Genomic DNA, 24,698 nt, shown 5'->3' on the forward strand with positions numbered 1-24,698 from the left:
GACAGACTTACATAAAAAGAATTATTCATTATTGATCTAAAATTCAATTTTTGTTTTGTTTTGTTTTTGAGACAGGGTGTCACTCTGTCACCCAGGCTGGAGTGCTGGAGTTCAATCAGAACTCACAGCAGCCTCGACCTCTTGGGCTCAAGCAATCCCTTATCCTCAGCTCCCTGGAGTAGCTGGGATTATAGGTACGCACCACCATGCCTGGCTAATTTTTGTATTTTTTGTGGAGACGGGGTTTCCCCTTGTTGCCCAGGCTGGTGAAGTTGGAATTTAGCTGTGTGTCCTTTCTTTCTCTCTTTTGGGTAAATTTGGCTGCCCTAAGGCCAGGCGTGTTGGCTCACACCTGTAATCCCAGCAATTTGAGAGACTGAGGTGGGCGGATCACTTGAGGTCAGGAATTCAAGACCATCTTGGCCAACATTGTAAAACCCCCGTCTCTACTAAAAATACAAAAATTAGCCAGGCGTGGTGGCAGGTGCCTGTAACCCCAGCTACTTGGGAGGCTGAGGCGTGAGAATCACTTGAACCCTGGAGGCGGAGGATCAGTGAGCCCGAGATCACACCACTGCACTCCAGCCTGGGCAACAGAGAGAGACTGTCTCAAAAAAAAGAAAAAAAAATTGGGCTGCACTGATCAGCTGGGTTATTCTCCTTCTTGTCTTTTCTCTTGTCTTTGGATCCCATGGGCCAAGCTCTCTTCAGTAACCTCAGAGCTGTGACCCTTGCCTCAAGGTACCTCTCAGGCCCCAAGCTCTCTCTGGCCTGAAGGATGCTCCGGCCCAGGTCCAGTACAGGCCCTCTCTGTATTGAATCCCCACAGCACCTAAAACCCTGCATGCCCTTCCTTCTGCCTCCTAGGCTCCATTTGAGAAGGAGTTACAGTTACATGGAGCTGGGAGAGGAAAAGGAGACACAGAGGTGCACGTTAGGTAGCTGTGGTAGAATATGTGAGGAAAATGATTCTTAGAGCCAGCTAACCTATCATTTAAGTAGGAAGACGGGCAAAAATATTTCCAGACCTGAAACCCCTCAGAAATCCTCTTTCTCGAGTATTTTTATGAATAGGTAATGTGAAGATGTCCTCAAGCAAACAAGAGAGTAAAACAAGAAAGAAGAAAATGTGAGCACTAAGAAAAAGTCGATCCCGGCAGGGAGCACAGTGCGGGGCCGTTCCCGAGTATGAGCGGTGCAGCAGGCCTGGAGAGGAGGAGCCAGGTCAACCGGAGCACACGCACAGAACTCCAGAAGGGAGGGGGCCGCAGACGAAACAGCGCACGGGAGAGAACGGAAGAACCTAAGGATGGGATCAAAGAGAGGCAATCTGAGTCCTTCCAGTCAACTTTTATTGAGATGTGATAGGATCATTCAGGGCCGATCACATCAGGGATCCCACTCAAAATGTACCGTATTTAGGTTCATATCCCCAGGGCCAAGTTGAAATCAAACCAATCTCTGAATAACGATATAGGATATATGTAAAAGGCCAATGAATGCGATACACTCTGCTCAAATCAGACACCTGAGGTCTCAAAATAACTCATTTCAAAACTTGGATTCCCACTTTCGTCCTGCCTCCATTCATTCTACCTAAAGAAAACCAAACTAAAAAATAGGCTTGTGGTTCCAGTCTAGCTTATAAGAAGTTGCTACTCTTTCCCACCACAAATAAAATGCAGAACAAACTGAAAAATCAACAATTCTATTCTTAGATCCATAAGAGAAGTGAAGTCACAGGGCAAACTGCTGCCCCCATAATGGAGCAACTGAGCGGAAACCCACAAGCTGAAACCTCTCAGGAACCTGTGTTGGGGAAGGGAAACCTGAATTGCAACTGATGAATTGCTGGAGGCTCAGTGTGGACAAGTTTGAGAGATATTAATAAATATTCCAGGGGACTGAGTCCCCCTCCAGGAGCTCAAACAGTTCCTCGCAGTGAATATTGGAGAAGAATCCTCTCCTTCTGGCATGGGGAGGAGAAAAGGAACCATTTTGAAATACGCCAGAAAACTGTGTTCTTAATGCCTGCCCTCAGGAGAAACTATTTAACCAGAGCCTAACCTGCTGGGGTTTCATCAGACCCTAACTGACCCAGGGAAAATAAATGCCCAACTCCAACCCACTCTAGCCATTCAGTCCACCTGTGCAGGGTGGGAACTGAGACACATCTGTGAAGTTCACAGTCCAGAGGCACAGGCTGCCTAAAGGACAGATACCTAATCGTGAAATTATAGAACACTTCCCCACCCCAACACCATACCACCACATTACTAAAGGCTAATCGACAGCAGTTCCTTTTAACCAGTGCCTCATGTCCAGCTATCAAGAAAAAATTACAAGACATATCGAAAGGCAAAAATGTAGTTTGAAGAGACAGAGAAAGCCTGAGAATCAGCCTAAAATATGTCAGAGATGGTGGAATTATTAGGCTGGAAATTTAAAACAACTATTATTAACATGCTTAGGGCTGTAATGGATAAAGTAGACAGCATGCAAGAACAGATGGGCAATGTAAGCAGAGGGATGGAAATCCCAAGAAAGAACCAAAAATAAATGCTAGAGCTCAAAAGCAGTGTAATCAGAATGAAGAATGCCTTTGATGGCTTATTAGCAGACTGCACACAGCCGAAAAAGAATCTGTAAACTTGAAGATACCTCAGTAGAAACCTCCCAGACTAAAGAGCAAACAGAAAAAGAAGACTGAAAAAAAAAAGAAAACCAGAACAGAATATCCGAAAAGAGTGGGACATACACATAATGGAAACACCAGAAGGAAAAGAATGAGAGAAAGGAACAGAAGAAATATTTGAATAGTAATGATTGAGAATTTCCCCCAAATTGTCTTCAGTCACCAAACCATAGATTGAAAAAGCTCAGAGAACACAAAACAAGATAAATTCCAAAAGAAAACTCTACCTAGGCATATCACTTTTAGACTAGAAAATCAGAGGTAAAGAAAAAATATCCTAAAAGAAGCCAGAGAGAAAAAACTTTGCCTATAAAGGAGCAAAGATAAGAATTACATGTGACTTCTCAGAAACCATGGGCAAGTAGAAAGTGGAATGAAATTCTTAGCGTGGATGGAAAAAAACACCACAAACCTAGAATTCTGTGCCCTGTGAAATTATCCTTCAAAAGGTGAAGAGAAATTAAAACTTTCTCAGACAGACAGAAATTGAGGGAAATTGTTGCCAGTATACATCCTTGGCCAGAAATGTTAAAAGAAGATCTTCAGAGAGAAGAAAAATGATACAGGTCTGAAACTACCATCTACATAAGTAAAGGAAGAGCATCAAGGAAGGAATAAGTAAGGGAAAGAAAACTTTTATTTTTCTTGTTCTTAATTATCTAACAACAGTTTGTTCAACATAATAATAGCAACAATGTATTCAATTATATATACATACAGATTCCAGAGAAATTAAAAGAATAATCAAGCAATACTTTGAATAACTCTGTGTCCACAGATTTGATAACCTAGATGAAATGGGGATAATTCCTTCAAAGATCCAGTCTGCCAAAAGTCATACAAGAAGAAACAATCTTAATAGGCCTATACCTCTTGAAGAAATTGAATTAATTAATTAATAACTTTTCAAAATAGAAAGCACCAGGGCCAGATGGGTTTATGAGTGAATTCTACCAAACATTTAATAAGGAAATTATATCACTTCTCTACAATCTCTTTCAAAAGACAGAAGCAGAGGGATTACTTCTTAACTCATTTTATGAGGCCTGCATTATTCTAGTACCAAAACCAGACAAAGGTATTAGAAGAAAACTACAGACCAATATTTCTCAAGAATGTGGTTGCAAAAATCCTAAAATATTAGCAAATCAAATCCAATGTTATATTAAAAGAATTATATACCACAACCAAATCGGAGCTATCCCAGGTATGTAAGACTGATTCAACATTTGAAAATCAGTTAATGCAATCCATCACATCAACAAGCAAAGAAGAAAAATCATATGATTATATCAACAGATGCAGAAGAAACATTGGATAAAATCCAAGACCATTTCATGATAAAGACTCTCAATAAAGCAGGAAAGAGTGAAACTTCCTCAACTTGATAAAGAATATCTACAAAAGACCTACAGCTAACATCATATTAAGTGGTGAGAAACAAGAAGCTTTCCCACTAAGATCAGCAACAAGGCAAGGACGTCTCCTCTCTCACTACTGCTTTTCAACATCATAATGGAAGTCCCACCTAATGCAATAAGTCAAGAAAAGGAACTAAAAGTATACCAATTGGAAAAAAAGAAATAGAAATGTCTTTGTTCACAGATGACATGATTGTCTATGTAGAAAAAAAAAAAAATGACCAAAAAAAAAAAAACTCTCCACAAAGCCCTGGAACTACTAAGTGATTATAGCAAGGTTGCAGAATGCAAAGTTAATGAAAAATTCAATCACTTTCCTATTTACTGGCAATAAACAAGTGGAATTTCAACTAAAACAATGCAATATCATTTACTTTAGGACCCCTAAAAATGAAATACTTAGTTAGAAATCTAACAAAATATGTTCAAGACCTATATGAGGAAGACTAGAAACCTCTGATGAAAAAAACAAGACCAACTGAATAAATGGAGAGACATTTCATGTTCATGGATAGGAGAACTCAATATTGTCAAGATGTCAGTTCTTTACAACTTGATCTATAAATTCAACATAATCCCAATCAAAATCCAAATAAGTTGTTTTGTGGATATCCAACAAACTTATTCTAAAGTTTATATGGAGAGGCAAAAGCCCCAGAATTACCAACATAATATTGAAGGAGAGCAAATTTGGAGAACTGACATTATGTAAGTTTAAGACCTACTATAAGCTACAGTAACCAAGACAGTGTGGTATTTGTGAAAGAATAAACAAATAGATCAACGGAACAGAAAAGCCCTAAAATATACACACATAAATATAGTCAAGTGATCTTTCACAAAGGAGCAAAGATAATACAGTGGAGAAAAGACAGGTTTTTCAACAAATGCTGCTGGAATGAGTAGACATACACATGCCAGAAAAAAAAAAAGAAAAAGAAAAACCTGGCCGGGTGCAGTGGCTCATACTTGTAACCCAGCACTTTGGGAGGCTGAGGCGGGTGGATCACAAGGTCAGGAGTTCAAGACCACCCTGACCAACATGGTGAAACCCTGTCTCTACTAAAAATACAAAAATTAGCTGGGCCTGGTGTCATGCACCTGTAATCCCAGCTACTCAGGAGGCGGAGGCAAGAGAATCACTTGAACCTGGGAGGTAGAGGTTTCAGTGAGCCAAGATCATGCCACTGCACTCCAGCCTAGGTGACAAAGCGAGACTCTGTCTCAAAAAAAAAACAAAAATGAAAACAAAAACAAACAAAAAACCTAGACACAGACGTTATACCCTTTACAAAAATTAGTTCAAACTACATCACAGATCTAAATATAAAACACAGAAACGAGTGGCTGAATGGATTAAAAAAAAAAAAAAGACCCAACAATCTGTTGCCTACAAGAAACACATTTCACCTATAAAAACACTCAAAGACTGAAAATAAAGAGATGGAAAAAGATATTCCATGCAAATGTAAACCAAAAAAGAGCAGAAGAAGCTATGCTTATGTGAGACAAAATAGATTTTCAAGACAAAAACTATAAAAAGAGACAAAAGTAATTACATACTGATAAAGGGGTCAATTCAGCAAAAGGATATAACAATTTTAAATATGTATACACCCAACACTGGAGCATCCAGATATATAAAAACAAATATTATTAGAGCTAAAAAGACAAATAGACCTCAATACAATAATATCTAGAGACTTCAACACCCCACTTTCAGCGTTGAATAGATCATCCAGACAGAAAATCAACAAGGAAACATCTGACTTAATCTTCAGTATAGACCAAATGGACCTAATCAATATCTACAGAACACTTTATCCAATGGCTGCAGAATACACATTCTTCTCCTCAGCACATGGATCATTCTCAAGGATATACCAGATGTTAGACCACAAAACAAGTCTTTAAAAATTAAAAAAAAATTGGCCGGGTGCGGTGGCTCACGCCTGTAATCCCAGCACTTTGGGAGGCCGAGGCAGGTGAATCACAAGGTTAGGAGTTCGAGATCAGCCTGATCAACACAGTGAAACCCCATCTCTACTAATATAAAATACAAAAATTAGCCAGGCATGGTGGCATGCGCCTATAATCCCAGCTACTTAGGAGGCTGAGGCAGGAGAATCACTTGAACCCGGGAGGCGGAGGTTGCAGTGAGCTGAGATCGCGCCACTGCACTCCAGCCTGGGTGACAGAGCAAGACTCTGTCTCAAAAAAAAAAAAAAATTTAAAAATTGAAATTATATCAAGTATCTTTTCTGACTACAATGGAATAAGACTAGAAATAAATAACAAGAGGAATTCTGGAAACTATACAAATACATGGAAATTAAACAATATGCTCCTGAATGACCAGTGAGTCAATGAAGAAATTAAGAAAGAAATTTAAAATTTTTTTGAAATAAATGATAATGGAAACACAACATGCCAAAACCTATGAGATACAGCAAAAGCAGTACTAAGAGAAAAGTTTACAACGATAAGCACCTATATCAGAAAAGTAGAAAAAAATTAAATAAACAACCTAATGGTGTATCTTGAAGAACTAGAAAAGCACAAGCAAACCAAACTCAAACTTAGTAGAAGAAAAGAAATCATAAAGATAAGAACAGAAATGCTTGAAATTGAAATGAAGAAAACAACACAAAAAATCAATGAAATGAAAAGCTGGCTTTCTAAAAAGATGAACAAAATCAACACCAACAAACTTTTTTTCAGACTAAGGAAAAAGAGAAGAAATCTAAAATTAAGTCAGAGATGAAAAAGGAGACATTACAACTGATACCACAGAAATTCGAAAGATCATTAGAGGCTACTGTGAGCAACTACATGGAAAACCTAGAAAAAATGGATAAATTTCTAGACACTTACAAACCACATAATTAAACCATAAAAAAATCCAAAACCTGAACAGATTGATAACAAGTAACAAGAGTGAAGCTGTAATAAAAAATCTCCCAGCAAAGAAAAGCCCTGGACCAGTTGGCTTCACTGCTGAATTTTACCAAACATTTAAAAAAGAACTAATACCAATCCTACTGAACTATTCCAGAAAATAGAGGATGAGGGAATACTTCCAAACTCATTCTACGAGGCCAGTTTTACCCTGATACCAAAACCAGATACAGACACTTCAAAAAAAGAAAACTGTAGGCCAAAATTCCTGATGAACATTGATGCAAACAGCCTTAACAAAATACTAGGAAACCAAATTTGACAATACATTAAAAAGATCATTCATCATGATCAAGTGGGATTTATTCCACAGATGCAAGGATGCAACTAAAGTAATACATCATATCACAAGAATGAAGGACAGAAACCATGATTGTTTCAACTGATGCTGAAAAAGAATTTGATAAAATTTAACATCTCTTCATAATGAAAATTTTCAAAAAAATTACACATGGAAGGAACATACCTCCACACAGTAAAAGCCATATATGACAGCTAGTATCATACTGAATGGGGAAAAACTGAAAGGTTTTCCTCTAAGATCTGGAACATGAAAAGGATGCCCACCTTCACTATTGTTATTCAACATAATACTGGAAGTTCTAACTAGAGCAATCAGATAAGAAAAAGAAATAAAGGCATCCAAATTGGAAAGGAAGAAGTCAAATGATCCTTATTTGCAGATGATATGCTTCCATATTGGAAAAAACCCAAAGACTCCATCAAAAAATGATTAGAACTGATAAATTTAGTAAAGTTGCAGGATACAAAATCAACATACAAAAACCAGTAGTATTTCTGTATGGCAACAGCAAACAATCTGAAGAAGTAATCAAGAAAGGAATTCCATTTACAATAGTTACAAACAAAATAAAATACCTAGGAATTAACCAAAGAAATGAAAGGTATCTACAATAAAAACTATAAAACACTGATGAAATAAATTGAAGAGGACATGCAAAAGAAGGAAAGGTATTTGATGTTCATGGATTGGAAGAATCAATATTGTTAAAATGTCCATGATACCTAAGCAATCTAGAGATTCAATGCAATCCTTATCAAAATACCAATGACATTCTTCACAGAAATACAAAAAAAAAAATTCCTAAAATTTATGAGGAGCCACAACAGACTCAGAACAGCCAAAACTATCCTCAGCAAAAAGAACAAAACTGGAGGAATCACATTACTTGACTTCAAATTATACTGCAGAGTTGTACTAACCAAAATAGCATGGTACTGTCATAAAAGCAGACATTCAGACCAATGGAACAGAAGAGGGAACCCAGAAGCAAATTCATACATCTACAGTGAATTTATTTTCAACAAAGATTCCGATAACATACATTGGCAGAAAGGACAGTCTCTTCTATAAATGGTGCGGGAAAACCGGATATCCATATGCAGAAGAATGAAATTAGACCCCTATCTCTTGCCATATACAAAAATCAAATCAGAATGGATTGAAGACTTAAATCTAAAACCTCCAACTATGAAACTACTTAAAGAAAACATTAGCGAAAATCCCTAGGACATTGATCAGGGCACGTATTTCTTCAGTAATACCCCACAAGCACAGGTAACCAAAGCAAACATGGACCAATGGGATCACATCAAGTTAGAAAGCTTCTGCACAGCAAAGGAAACAATCAACAAGGTGAAAAAACAACCCACAAAATGGGAGAAAATATTTGCAAACTTTCCATCTGACAAGTGATTAATAACCAGCACATATAAGGAGCTCAAACCACTCAATAGGAAAAAATCTAATAACCCAATTTTTTAAATGGGCAAAGGATCTGAACAGACATTCTCAAAAGAAGACATACAAATGGCAAACAGGTATATGAAAAGGTGCTCAGCATTATTGATAATCAGAGAAATGCAAATCAAAATGGCAATGAGATATCATCTCACCACAGTTAAAATGGCTTTTATTGAAAGGACAGGCAATAAAAATGCTGGCGAGGATGTGGAGAAAAGGGAACCCTCATACACTGTTGGTGGGAATGTAAATTAGTACAACCACTATGGAGAACAGTTTGAACATTCCTCAAAAACTATAAATAGAACAACCATATGATCCAGCAATCCCACTGCTAGGTATGTACCCAAAAGAAAGGAAATCAGTATATTGAAGAGATATCTGCACTTCCACGTTTATTGCAGCACTATTTACAATAGCCAAGATTTGGAAGTAACCAAGTGTCCATCAACAGACAAATGGATAAAGAAAATGTGGGACATACACACAATGGAGTACTATTCAGCCATAAAAAAGAATGAGATCCGGCCAGGTGCAGTGGCTCATGCCTGTAATCCCAGCACTTTGGGAGGCTGAGATGGGTGGATCATGAGGTCAGGAGTTCAAGACCAGCCTGGCCAAGATGCTGAAACCCTGTCTCTACTAAAAATACAAAAATTAGCCGGGCATAGTGGCACACGCCTGTAATCCCAGCTACTGGGGAGACTGAGGCGGGAGAATCACTTGAACCCAGGTGGCAGAGGTTGCAGTGAGCTGAAATCATGCCACTGCACTCCAGCCTGGGTGACAGAGCAAGATTCCATCTTAAAAAAAAAAAAGAATGAGATCTTGTCATTTGCAAGGAGGTCATTATGTTAAGTGAATTAAGCCAGGCACAGAAAAACAAAATTTGCATGTTATCACTTATTTTTGGGAGCTAAAAATATTAAAGCAATAGAACTCATGGAGATAAAGAGTAGAAAAATGATTACCAGAGGTTGGGAGGGGTAGACGGGGGATGGAGGGGAAGTGGAGATAGTTAATGGGTAGACAAATGTAGTTAGAATGAATAAGATCTAGTATTTGATAGCACTATAGGGTGACTACAGTGAACAATAATTTATTGTACATTTTAAAATAAGGAAAAGAGTTTAATAGGATTGTTTATAACACAAAGAAAGGATTAATTCTTTAGGCGATAGATATCCCATTTCCCCTGATGTGATTATTATGCATTGTATGTCTATATCAAAATATCTCAAGAACCTCATCAATATATACACCTACTGCATACTTACAAAATTTTGTTTTATTAAAAAAATTAGAAAAACCCCACAAAACTATAAAACTCCTACAAGATAACATAGGAGAAAATCTAGATGACCTTGGGTTTGATGATGACTTTTAGATATAAAACCAAAGACATAATCCAGGAAAAAAAGAATTGATTAGCTGTACTTTCTTAAAATAAAAAATTTCTGCCCTGCGAAAGACACTTTTTTTTTTTTTTTTGAGACAGAATCTTACTCTGTCACCCATGCTGGAGTGCAGTAGCATAATCTCAGCTCACTACAGCTTCCACCTCCTGGGTTCAAGCGATCCTCCTGCCTCAGCCTCCCGAGTAGCTGGGATTACAGGCATGCATCACCACACCTGGCTAATTTTTGTATTTTTAATAGAGATGGTTTCACCATGTTGGCCAGGCTGGTGTTGAACTCTTGGCCTCAAGTGATCCACCTGCCTCGGCCTCCCAAAGTGCTGGGATTACAGGCGTGAGCCATTGCGCCTGGCTGAAAGACACTTTCAAGAGAGTAAAAGACAAGCTACAGACTGAAATAAATATTTTCAAAAGTTATATCTGATAAAGGATGGTTATACAAATATACAAAGTACTCTTAAAACTCAACAATAAGAAAACAACAACCCAATTAAAAAAATAGACCACAGAACATAATAGGCACTTCTGAAGAAGATCTACAGATGACAAATAAGCTTATGAAGATACGCTCATCATATGTCATTAGGAAATGCAGCAAGTGCAACTTAAAACAACGAGATACCACTACACACCTATTAGAATGGCCAAAATCCACAACTCTGACAACACCAAATGCTGAATCTGTATTAGTCAGGGTTTTGCAGAGAAACAGAACCAATAGATATAAAAGAAGATTTACTATATGGACTTGGCTCACACGATTATGGAGGCTGAGAAGTCCCACATCTGTCATCTGCAGGCTGGAGACTCAGGAAAGCTGGTGGTGTAATTTACTCTGAGTTTGAAGGCCTGAGAACAAGGGGAACTATTGATGTAAATCCCAGTCTGAAAATGATATGAGATGTCCTAGATGCAGCAGTGAGGAAGGTAAAAAAGAGGAGGCAGGGAGCAACTTCCTCCCTCCTCCACCTTTGTTCTGTTTAGGCCCTTAATGGATTGATTGATTGCTGTTGTGGATGACAGCCACAATGGGGAGGGCAATCAACTAAATCCATGGATAGTCAAATGGTAATCTCATCTGGAAACACCCTGACAGACACACTCAGAAACAATGTTTCATCCAGGTGCCTCTAAACCCACTCAAATTGACACATAAAATTAATCTTCACAAATCCACCCCTGTCAACTTCGTACCCATGCATACCTCCCCAATCCATATTAATAAAGACAACATAAAGTCTTAATTCTGCCTAACATACCACAACTATCCTGCAAACAATCAAAAGCGCACAAACCTCTTCCCTAGGAAAGGAGGTAAGGTCCTTTAGTGATACTTAACTCTTCTCCTTCGTATCTCATAACTCAGATACTATGATGTAAAGTTAACAATACTGAAATACTATGATATAAAATCAGTACATCTAAGGTTACATGATAAGGCAATAAGAAAGGAAGGAAAACAAAGATTATATACACATATATTCATAGCAACATAGGAGAAAATAATCATGACAATTACAGTCCTAACTGATCTTGTAGTCATGGTGGTAGCTAGTATTTTTAACTATGGGTGGAGGAAGGAGGAACCTTCTACTACATGTTCTGTATTCCCTTTGCCTTCAGCAAGCTCCTCAGCTGGTTGTGATTCTTCTTTGGCGTGGTGACCCAAAATTTTATTCCTGAAGGATTTGGGACATTAATAATCCTGGCTGGACTGGGTTTTTGTAATTTAATCACAGGACGTAGTAATACTAAGAGATGCCCCACGTGACCTCCTGTATTCCACATATGCTCTTTCTTTGGTTGTGGTTGGTCTACCACAACCAAAGTAGACCAACTTTCCCTTGGGAGTCAGGATCAATCACCCCAGCCAACACCATGACTCCCTTTCACGAGGAGACACAACAATGATTCCACTGAACTGGAAGGTAAGACCAGCCACAGTAGGAACTCTCATTCATTGCTTATGGGAATGCAAAATAGTACGGCCACTTTGGAAGACAGTTTGGTGGTTTCTTACAAAACTAAACATCCTCTTCCCATACGATCCAGCAATTGTCCCCTTTGGTATTTACCCAAGGAAGCTGAAGTATTATTTCCACACAAAACCTGCATACAGATGTTTATGACAGCTTTATTCATAATTGCCAAAACTTGGAAGAAACCAAGATGTCCTTTAGTAATTGAATGGATAAATGAACTGCGGTATATCCAGCCAGTGGAATATGACTCAGCAGTAAAAAGAAATGAGCTACCAAGCAAGGAAAAGACATAGAAAAGTCTTAAATGTCTATTACTAAGTGAAGGGAGCCAATCTGAAAAGACAACATACTGTATGATTCCAACTCTATGACAACCTGGAAAATGCAAATCTATGGAGACAGTAAAAAGTTCAGTGGTTTCCAAGGGTTGCGGGGAGGGAAAGGTGAATAGGCAGAGCACAGAGGACTTTTAGGGCAGTGAGACTACTCAGTATATCATTACAGTGGCAGAGACATGTCACTATAAATTTGTCCAAACTCATAAAATATGCAACACTTAGAGTGAAACCTAATGTAAACTATGGACTTTGGATGACAAGATGTGTCTGTGTAGGTTGATAATTTGTAACAGATGTACCACTCCGTTGAAGGAGATTAATAATGGGTGAGTTGCATGAATGGGGGCACCGGGTAGATGGGAAATCTCTGTACCTTCCACTCAGTTTTGGTGTGAACCTAACACTGATCTAAAATATAAAGCCTACTAAAAAAAAAATACACACACACACACACACACACACACACACACACACACACTTTTGGCTAGTGAGGAAAAACTCATGTGTGTGTGTTATCCAATATATCCCTATCTCTTGATATAAAAAAATAGCTTTCAAAATTTTTGTTTGGGGCCTGGTGTGGTGGTGCGTACCTATAGCTCTAGAGCTTTGGGAGGCTGAGGCAGGAGGATTGCTTAAGGCCAGGAATTTGAGACCAGCTTGGGCAATATAGTGAAGACCCTGTCTTTAAGAGACCTTGTCTCTTAAAAAACTAAAAAATTTTTTTTATTAGTTCAGTTCCCTCATCTGGTAATTGAAGCAAATAAGAGTACCTTAAAGAATTGTGGAATTAAATGGGTTATATACAGGGAACAGTGTGTGGGATATGGTAAGCACCATGTAAGAGTTTGGTGTTGTAATTAATGAAGGACAGCAATGCTTTATACTACTGGAAGAGCTCCAGCATAAAACTGGTAATAGGAACAATGTAAATTTGTAACTACCATAGATAATTATATCACTATGCAAATAAAACGTGAAAAAAATTTCCTTAGTTCCTGTAACTTGGTAGTAGCTGCAACCTCAGTGCTTGCTTTGTTGGCATCTACTTGAAGATTGTGCCAATTAGTGCAAACAGAAAAGTAGCACAATGGATTTAGAGTCATTTTGTTCAAAATAAGGCAATACTTTCCTATAAAGCACTGTATTTTACTGTAAAAAAATTAAGAAAAGTTAAAAGCAAACTGAATATAGATTTAGACCAAAGAGAAAATTTAAATATTTTTGTACTGAGAGAACGTGATGCCATCTCCTTCTGGGTAGACAATGACAAGGCCCTGAAATCCTGTGAGCATGAAGTTTGCTTGGATAATGAGATTGTCACTGTGACCTCCTCTTGGCTCAAGGCCTCTTGTTTATTTCTGGTTTTCAGTCATGCTCTTGGCATAGCTCAAATGCTCAAGAATATTTATCATCCCTGTTCATGTTTCCAAAGCAGACAGGATTTGCTGTTCCCTGCCATGAGAGGGGAATACAGAGTGAGGACACCTGCTGTGGGGTGGGACGGGGAGGGGGGCGCCTGGTGTTCCCTGGGCCATGTCTTACTAGGAGATAGATTGTATGTCTCAGGTCACAGGTGTCCCAGCCTGTGGTTCTAGTGGGTCTGTGACCATTAGTCAGCCTGAACCTCCCTTCACATCCTGTCCCCTCTGTGTAAAGTATTCCTCCTCCCTCTATCTTCTCCTTTCTAGCAATTGGGAGGATGAGGGCAGCTTGAGGTTCTCTGTGGCTGCTGTGTAAGTGGACTAAGTGGGCCCTCAAAGTCTATTTTTCAGAAGGGAGCAGAAAACCCCAAAAGGCTTCATTTCTAAGCTTCATCCTCCAACACAGTTTCCTGGAAACTCTACTCACCATTAATCGTTTATGCCCTGCTCCACACTTGACCAGCAAAACTCCGATCTAACCTTCCTATTTGTGAAAGCTCTGGAGGGAAAGAGGAATGAATGGGAGAAGTCAGGGCCTAAACTCCTTCACATGCCTAATGCTTCATGTGCATCAAACCCTACACAAAACATTTGGAAGAGGGGAAGGAGGGAGGAGGCTTAGTATTTAATGGGTACAGAGGTTTCATTTGAGAAGATGAAGAAAGTTCTAGAGAATGGATGGTACTGATGGTTGCCAACAATGGGGGTGTACTTAATGCCACGGAACTGTACACTTTAGAAGGGTTACAATGGTAAATTTTATGTTTGTATATATTTTACCACAATTTTGAAAAGATGCAACTAAAAAATAACCCCAATATTTACAGTAAGCAATAAGCATCTGTGTATCTACACACACAGAAGAATGAATATATTTATTCATGTCAATTTCTTATTAGAATGATCAAGGTGATTATAAATTTTCTCATAATAGTCCCAGGATGACAGGCAAGTATAATACTGTGGAGTCAGATGGTTCCAGATCTGAATTCTGGCTCTGCCACCTATTCAGTATATTATCTTGGGCAAGTTATCAATCTCTTGAGCCTCAGTTTCCTGATCTTTTAGAGGTATAGAATCTTACACATGGCATCAGTTTCAATGAACTAATACATAAAGGACCTAGTGGCAGATCTGGCAAAGAAGGGACACTCAAGTGTTTCATTCATGTCTGTGTTTCCCCTTTCAGGTGCAATGCAAGTGGGTCTACAGGCAATGCCCACTCCTGAGAATCCTGTTCCACTTCCAAGGAGCTCCAGGAGCTCTGTCTGCTCTATTGTGAATCCAACTCAATTTGGTATCCCCAGGCTTATCAAAAATCAATCCTTACACTGTGGGCTCATTATTTTATAGGAAGATTGGAGTCACACTCTATTTACAAAGTCTTTGAGATAAGTGATGACCTGTTGGAAAAATGCTTATAGTTTTAGAATTACCACACAATGCCTCTGACAAGACCTACTCCTGCTGGGATGAACTGGTTTCATGTGTATTAGATTATATGCCAAGAAAGACTTGCCTTAAGACTGGCCCAAAAGTCCTGTCGGTCAAGACTCCAAATCAGCCTCCAAGCAGGTACCATAGAAATCCAAACCCTTAGGCTGGCCCAGCAGGTTGACTTCAGAGGCAGCCAATCTGTGTGTGTATCTCAAGCTTGGTAAAAACATGCAAGTATGAAAGCAAATTGAGCCATAATCTCCACAAATTAAATAATAAAGTAAACTTCTTATATAAGCCAAATCATGATTAACAGCTACACTTTACTATCAGGGTAAGATAATTTGTGTTAAGAACTCATGAAAGTAATAGAATCATTCTGTGATGGTTTCAAGTATTTTCAAGCTTTACATCCTGTAATTCTAGGCTCTCTGGGACAATCCTGCTTTAGAATTCCTTCCATAGGTGATTAGGTGTAAAGTAGCTAGCCTATCCCCAGTGTTGACAAAGTGAGGTCACTATGAGCTGTCAACACAGAAAAGAAAGGACCTTAATACAACGGCTGCTGATGTTCAGGTGTCAGGGAGGGTGTGTACATGAGGCAAGAACCCAGCCGTGCAATGAAAGCAAGTTGGAGACAGGCTGGGATCAGAAACCTAATATATTTTAAGACTAATTTATTCTAATGGCCACAACAGATAAGCCACGTTGCTCACCACCAAACAGGCCACTCATGAAGCCTTTATATGTCCATGGTGCACAGCCAGTAGCATCTATTTTGAAACTTTTTCCAGACCAAAACTATTTCTGCCTTGCTTTATAGGGTGAGGAATCCAGGGTCTCAGGGTAACATTTGTTTAAATACTAAGGTGAGTCCAAAGCTGTTCCTGAGAAAAATGTATATTAATGTGGCCACTCTTTGTGAATGTGGGATACCTTTCTACTCTGTCAAAATCATAGGCTAGGCTCCACAACTTCCGTATTTGAAGATCACCTCTATAATCACCTCTTTTGGCTTCCTAAAAAGAGCTGATTTGAATTAGCAATAGAGAACACCAGCAAGTGCAGCCCTTACCAGGGAGCAAATGGTTAAGCTTTTTGCCAGCTGATATGGTTTGGCTGTGTCCCCACCCAAATCTCATCTTGAATTGTAGCTCCCATAATTCCTACATGTCTTGGGAGGGACCCAGTGGAAGGTAATTGAATCATAGGGGTGGGTCTTTCTCATGCTGTTCTTTTGTTAGTGAATGAATCTCATGAGATCTGATGGTTTTATAAAGGTGAGTTCCCCTACACAAGCTCTCTTGCCTGCTGCCATGTAAGATGTGACTTTGCTCCTCCTTTGCCTTCCACCATGATTGTGAGGCCTCCCCAGCCATGTGGAACTGTGAGTCCATTAATCCTCTTTCCTTTATAAATTCCCCCGGCCGGGGTATGTCTTTATTAGCAGCATAAGAACAGACTAACACACCAGCCTAGTCTTACAAAGAGCCCTATTGAATGGCAATATTTTGGGAGTGTCATAGAGATGAGGCATCTAGAATTCAGCAATTCTAGGCTCTGTAAATTCTACTTAATTCAAGTTAGCCTGCTGAACACTCTACTGTAGACCCTATTTACTGAGTGCTTAGTGCTAAAATCATCTTAACTGGCTTACAGTTCAGTGTTTAGCATTCAGTTTTTATTGAAGAGGGCTGTAAGTACCAGTTCCTGTGAAATCTGTTTTTGTAGTTGTTGCAAAAGAAGAATTCCATGGAAGCCATGATCTCTTGCAGTGGCATCTCATTATACATGCATTTAACTTATGTGAAGTAGATATTTGTGCTTGGACAGTGGGTACAGAGAGGGAAATAATTGAAATGATATAACATAAAATACTATAAAAGTTATATTTTGCATATGTTCTATTGATTATTATGCTGTATAGGTCTACATATATTGTGTGTATGTATACTTCACTTAATCAACAATATAAAGAGTTTTATTAGAGGAATTTGGATTAAACATGCTTTTTTCCTCACACCCTAATCTGGAACCTAATTCATGTGGAAAGCCGGTCATCATCCGCTGGACATGACGATTGACATCACCACTTAAGATGCCGTCTCCGGCCTGGTGTGGCTCCTGTCAGGTGAGGCCCTGGATTCCGTGAGCAGAGTTAAGACCCATGTGAAAAGTTCACCCTAGTAAAAGGTGCAGTTTCTTGCCTCGGTCCAAACGTCTCAGCATTTTCCAATCACATGTTGGGCAACTCTCCTGCACAGCCCACTTTCTAGACCTGAACTCTGCCAACTTGTTAGGGCGGCTGCGTGCTCAGGGCACAACCTTTGGCTTCTGCTGCCAGCCCCTGTGTCACTTGCTCATCAGCTTCTCGGGAGCAGGACCTGTCTTACTCTCTGTTTCACAAATGTTTAGTAGAATATCTGGCACATAGTAAATGGCAAATCAATATTTGTTGAACAAAACTTAATCTGCATGTGACTTTATCCTTGTTCCCACTGCTGCATTCCTGAGAACAGAGCCACTGGTAACCTCCCATTCAGCAAACATCCTTTCCTGTGTCCAGCCTTGGAAGTATCCCTTGGAGTAAATCTCTCTGTAAAGTCCCCTTGCAAGAAACACTTTTTAATGCCAGGCACGGTGGTTCACGCCTGTAATCCCAGCATTTTGGGAGGCCAACGCGTGTGGATCACCTGAGGTCAGGAGTTCAAGAGCAGCCTGGCCAACATGGCAAAACCCTGTCTCTACTAAAAACACAAAAATTAGCCGGGTATGGTGGTGGGTGCCTGTAATCCCAGCTACTTGGGAGGCTGAAGCAGGAGAATCGCCTGAACCTGGGGGTGGAGGTTGCAGTGAGACGAGATGGCGCCATTGCACTCCAGCCTGGGTGACAAAGTGAGACTCCATCTCAAAAAAAAAAAATACTTTTTAGTATCTGATATTAGGAAAATACTTTCTTTTCCCCTAAGGAACTAGTATATTCTACTTTTTCAAGAATAAGAGCCATGTAAACTATCATCTCTCCCTTTCTCTGTCTCTCTCTCTCTAAGAGGGGCCAAGAACCTCAAAATAACTGTAAACTCAGTGAGAGCCACTGTATTGACCCTTTCAGTTGCATCATGTTTATATGACTTCTTCTTTTAGATCCTGATTTTCAGCTTGGGGATTCTATTGCAGTTTTTCTCAAAGTGTGGCCTGGGAACACCTGTATCAGAATCATTGTAGATGTCTGCTAAAAATGCTGATTTTCAGACCCCTCACAGACTTGTTAATCAGAAACTCCAGAAGTGAGATTCAGAAATTTGCATTCTACACAAAACATCCCAGGTATCCTAATGCTCAGTTAAGTTTGAGAATCTATGGCCTATTTTTTTTTTTTTTTTTTTTTGAGATGGAATTTTGCTCTTGTTACCCAGGCTGGAGTGCAATGGCACGATCTTGGCCCACTGCAACCTCTGCCTCCCGGGTTCAAGCAATTCTCCTGTCTCAGCCTCCTGAGTAGCTGGGACTACAGGCACCTGCCACCGTGCCTGGCCAATTTTTGTATTTTTAGTAGAGACAGGGTTTCACCATGTTGGCCAGGCTGGTCTTGAACTCCTGACCGCAGGTGATCCACCGGCCTCCGCCTCCCAAAAGTGCTGGGATTACAGGCGTGAGCCACCATGCCCGACCTCATTTTTATATGTTATTTGTTGTAAAACACTCAACATTCTTCTTGGAAGAAAAAGAAATTTACATAAGTGGTATAATATAAGAAAATATGCTGCATAACATAATGATGATGGCCTTCAGGTAATGTTAACAGCATTACTTAAAATAATTATTAATGTATTATCTTAATTTTTTTTTTTTTTGAGACAGAGTTTCACTGTTGTTGCCCAGGCTGGAGTGCAATGGCTCGATCTCAGCTCACTGCAACCTCTGCCTCCCGGGTTCAAGGGATTCTCCTGCCTCAGCCTCCTGAGTAGCTGGGATTACAGGCGCCCACCACCATGCCCAGCTAGTTTTTTGTATTTTTAGTAGAGATGGGGCTTCACAAGACCAGGCTGGTCTTCAGCTCCTGACCTCAGGTGATCTACCTGCCTCGGCCTCCCAAAGTGCTGGGATTACAGGCATGAGCCACCACGCCTGGCCATTATCTTAATTTTTACTTGACCTTTGTACAATGGTATGAAAATAGTTCTCTATCAAGATTTATTCTGTTCACAACATTCTACAAGTGACTATTTTTCTTCAGAAATTATGACAATATTAAGTGGGTGTATTAAGTAAAACAAGAAATCGGTGCCTAAGAGTTAGAAATAAACTAACATATACGTACAATAAGATATACTGAGGACCACCAAGCCCCAGGAGCTGCACTTTGTCAGAGAAACACTGTAACAAGCAAGACTCAGTTCCAGCCCTCAGATTGCTTATGGTCTGATGGGAAACGTAGACAGGTAAACGGGTGAAACCTCTTGCTTGTGTCCACAGCAACTGGCAGGGTCTGCAGGAACAGGCCATTGCCAGAAAGAAAATCATCTAACTATTATCTACACAGAGTCCAGAACATGATGCAAAACCAACTCTTTACTGTCCCCAGTGGAAAAAATCTTCAGTCCATATGGCAACAACCAGAGGGCCCTCCTAGAATCACCATGCTGCTGGCTTCTTCAGTTTCTTCCTCTCCCCACCGTGGGCTTAGTCCTAGCTTCTTGCAAGGGGTAGGTTCCGATTTCTCCTTAAAGACTGTTGCAGAGACAGAATTCCAGTCTCTCTGATTCTTCCCAGGGGCATATCTAAAATATCAGCAAACTGTTCTCTCCCCAAAATCAGCGGACTCGCATTGAATCTCCGTTTTAGCAAAGCCCAGGCTCCACGCCTCCCCTGGGAGGCGCAGAAACACAGGACAGTCCCTCCTACCCCGCCATGCAGGCAATTGCTGCACTGCTGGCATCCCCAGCTTGGGACCCAGCACAGAAGCCAGACATAGCCCCGGGAGCCAGTGGCCAGAAGGAGTGTTCAGGGCACAGGGACCAGACGAATAAAAGCTGGAGACAAAAGAGAACGCTAGGCCAGGCATGGTGGCTCACGCCTGTAATCCTAGCATTTTGGGAGGCCGAGGCCAGCAGATCACCTGAGGTCAGGAGTTCAAGACCAGCCTAGCCAAAATGGCAAAACCCATCTCTACTAAAAATAGAAAAATTAGCTGGGCATGGTGGTGGGCACCTGTAGTCCCAGCTACTCGGGAGGCTGAGACAGGAGAATTGCTTGAACCTGGGAGGTGGAGGTTGCAGTGAGCTGAGATGGTGCCACTGCACTCCAGCCTGGGCGGCAGAGTGAGACTCCATTTCAAAAAAAAAAAAAGAGAGAGAACACTGGTATTGAGGGAATTTCAAGCCATTCTAAATGCCCGGAGAAGTAATTTTAAATTCTACTCATATTTCAAGGTTTCATTTAAATCACACCTTATCTATGAAGTGCTCTGGGATTAGGCTACTCTCATTTATCTCCTCCCTTTCTAAGCATCTACGATATCTATCATCATGTGGCACAACCTTATGTTTCATTCTGTAGGGACTTCTGTTGTTCACTTGCTTGATGTGAGCAAACTGGTTTCCTTAACTAAACCATAAACTACAGGAGGGCAGGACCATAGTTTAGAGTTTTGCTTTATGATGACAGTTTTATTGAGCTATAATTCATATACCACACAATTCACCCATTTAAAATGTACAAGTCAGTGGGGTTTTCTTTAGCATGCTTATAAGAGTGGGGCAACCACCCTCACAATTAATTTTAGGACGTTTTCATCATCCCCCAAAGAAACTCTCCTGCAGTAGCAGTCACTCCTCATTTTCCACACCCAGGCTGTGGGTTGGATTGTGTCCCCTCCAAAAAGATTATGTTCAAGCCCTCACCTCCAGAACCTGTGAATGTGACCCAGTTTGGAAGTGAGGTCTTTGCAGATGTAATCAAGTAAAGATGAGGTCAGACTCGATTAGGGTGGGTCCTGAACCCAACATGACTGGCATCCTTATAAGACTGCAATTTGCATGCAGGGACAGAGACACACAGGGGAGAAGACCGTGTGAAGATGGAGACAGAGATTGCGGTGAAGCAGCTACAAACTAAGGAATGCCAAGGATTTAGGGGCAAACCCCAGAAGCAAGACAAGGCAAGAAAGTGTTCTTCCCTGAGTCCTCCAGAGGGACCGTGGCCCTGCCGACGCTGACTTCAGACCTCCAGCCTCCAGAACGGCGAGAATACGTTCCGGTTGTCCTAAGCCACCCAGTTTTATTCAGCAGCCCTAGGAATCTAAGGCACACCCCAACGATGCTCCCCACCTCCACCCCCTAGTAAACCACCAAACCACTTTCTGCCTCTGGAGATTAATCCGTTCTAGACATTCTGTATAAAAGGAATTACATAATATGTGGCCTTTTGTTACCGGTTTCTTTGACTTAGTATAATATTTTTAAGGTTCACCTATGTTGTATCAGTACCTCATTATTTTTGTTGCTAAATAATATTCCATTGTATGGCTATATCATATTTTGTTTATCCATTTATCAGTTGATAGACGCTTGGCTTGTTTCTATTTTTTTAGCTATTATGAGTATTGCTGTTATGCAGATTCAGACAGGTTTTCATTTCTCTTAGGTGTATACCTGGAGTGAGATTGCTGAGTCATGTGGTAACTCTATATTTAACCTTTTGAGGAAATGTTACACTGTCTACCTAAGTGCCTGCACCATTTCATATTCCCATCTGCAGTGTATGAGGGTACCAATTTATCTGCACCCTTGCCAACACTTATTATCTATGTTTAAATTGCAGCCATCGTAGTGGATGTGAAATGGTATCTCTTTGCGATTTTGATGTCAATGTCCCGGATGGGCAGTGATGATGAACATACTTTCATGTGTTTGTCAGCCACCTTTTTTGGAGAAATGTCTATTCAGATCCTTTGCCCATTTTTAAATTGAGTTATTGGTCTTTTTGTGGTGTAGTTATAGAAGGTCTCTGTTTATTCTGAATAATTGGATTGTCTTTTTATTCTTGTATTATTTATATACTTTATAGTTTTAAAATATTCCTCAGTTTGCCTCATGATCCTGAACCCATGAGGAGGGTTATCCTTATGCTCTTAGACATTTCTGGTGTTCTAAGAAATCATTGGTTTTTATTTGATATTTAATGAATGGCCTGGAATAACATATTTCAGAGCTTTCAGGTCAACTTTGGGGTAAAGAAAGGAACCTAATATTTACTGACTGCCCACCATCTGCCAGATGTTGTTCGCATATGTGTGATCCTCACCCCAACCTAGGAAGGTTCTGTGTTATCATCTCCAATAAACAGGTAAGCACAAAGAAATTAAATAACAACAGTTTTTTAAACACCCTGCCCCTTTGTCCCTTCATGATGTGGTAAAACAAAGACATATCAAAACCAGAGGACTTGCTTGTCAAGTTTCTAATGCCTGGAAAATGTCGCCTTGGTACTTCAAGTCTTATTCAAGGAACTATTAAACAGTTTATATGGTTTTTCAGCTCATAAATTAATAAAATCCCTTCAAATGTTTCCCTTAAGTGAAGTATAGGAATATAAGTATTGTTCCAAGTCTTCTGTTAAAAATTGAAGCACAGAAATGGGACTATGACTAAATTAACTGAATAGTAAAAAAGAGCTTGTGATTCAGGAATTCAGGGAGAGAGTTCGTGAGCTCTGCAGGGGTAACCTGTATGTGCATGCTCCAAAATCCACCGGCACTTTCCCGGCAGTCCAAAGTGCAAATGGTTTCTGCAGCTCATGATTCTGGCTCCAGGCCAGCACCATGCTCACTTGAATTGCAGCCAAACACCCTCGGACTCATTGCCTGAACATGTGACTCAAATGCTCGCGTTCCCGCTGCTCAATGTACCCTCATGGAGACCCCCTGACATCAAATTCTCAAGGATCTCATTTCATTTTTTATAGACAAATGTCTTCACCCTTCCAACTCTAAAGATAGATGTGAGGTGAAGATATATTCTGCAGGGTTTGAAAGCTCTATATAAAGTCCCCCAAACATTTAAAATCTGGAGATTCATCTCTGGAAAACAGTGCATCTGATCATCTTGATTTACAGCCTGTACTGGAAGTTTTTCTTTTAGAAAAAAAGCTATTTGCAAACCATTCCTGTTTGTAAATAAATTATTTTCCTAAATATCAAAGGAAGACATCAGAAAGTACAAAAAGAAATAATAAATGGAATAATTTCTTGAAATTTACCCAAATAGATAATGAGCAAGACAACTGATAGCTCTCAGAATAAATATTCTCTGAGAGTAAGACTAATACGATCATGCCAATAGTTTAGTTTGACTTATTTTCATAGGGCTGCCCAAACAGATATGGAGAAAGGAATTATTTTGCCATGAGATAAGACTTAATCATCCCTGGGAAAGGGAATCCACAGGAACATTTTTGCTTATGCAACAAAGATCCTGTTTATACTGCATGATTCTTTGCAGTTTTTCTCTCCCATCCCCTGTGGCTGTGTAGTTCTATCCTATTTGTGGCCCTGCTTCTAGATTGAGGCCCCATAAAGCAGGCTGCACAACGCCTGCAGCACATTATTTCTTGAAGAAATCCCAGGGAAAATAGACAGTGAAACTTAGCTTCCCTGGTCTTAGAAAAGGGCAAAGAAATTTTTGTTTCCCCCAAAGGCCAGTTGAAAAATGTCGTGTTGCCCCAGAAGTCCAGCCCTGGCCCTTCCTTGCTGCAAAGAGTCAATTGGTGCCTCCAGGTCCTTGCTTTTCCTTGACGACAGACTGGTGTAGTTTGAGACATCCCTGGCCCTTATCTCAGCCCAGCCCTTTGAAGCACTTGACAGCCGCTGCTGCTGCCACTTGCTTATCCCAAGGGAGGAAGTAGCTTCTGAAGGCTTTGAGGTCCAGTTCAGTCTGGATGTTTGAAAGGGTGAAAGGTAATTTTAATATGACTTCTAATTTATGTGATGCTTACATTTTTTTGAATTCTGTGCTTCCCAGGGGACACAGTAATTGAAAGTGTTTTTCATCCCATAGCAGGAAGGGATGAGGGTTGATGGATCGATTTTCCTCTGATTGTTAACCCTCCACCTCTCCTTCCCCCTCAGCTTTGCTGTGTGTTATGTCTGTTTGTCTATCATGTCTGAAAACCTAGTTTGAATTACAAAATAGGTTGAGAGGAGCAGTGGGTGAAAGGATGGAGTTTTCTCTTCGATAATTTATTCAGTGGGTGCTAAAGATT

The sequence above is a fragment of the Pan paniscus genome, chromosome 3 (genome assembly GCF_029289425.2).
Source record: "Pan paniscus chromosome 3, NHGRI_mPanPan1-v2.0_pri, whole genome shotgun sequence".
NCBI classification, from domain to species: Eukaryota; Metazoa; Chordata; class Mammalia; order Primates; family Hominidae; genus Pan; species Pan paniscus.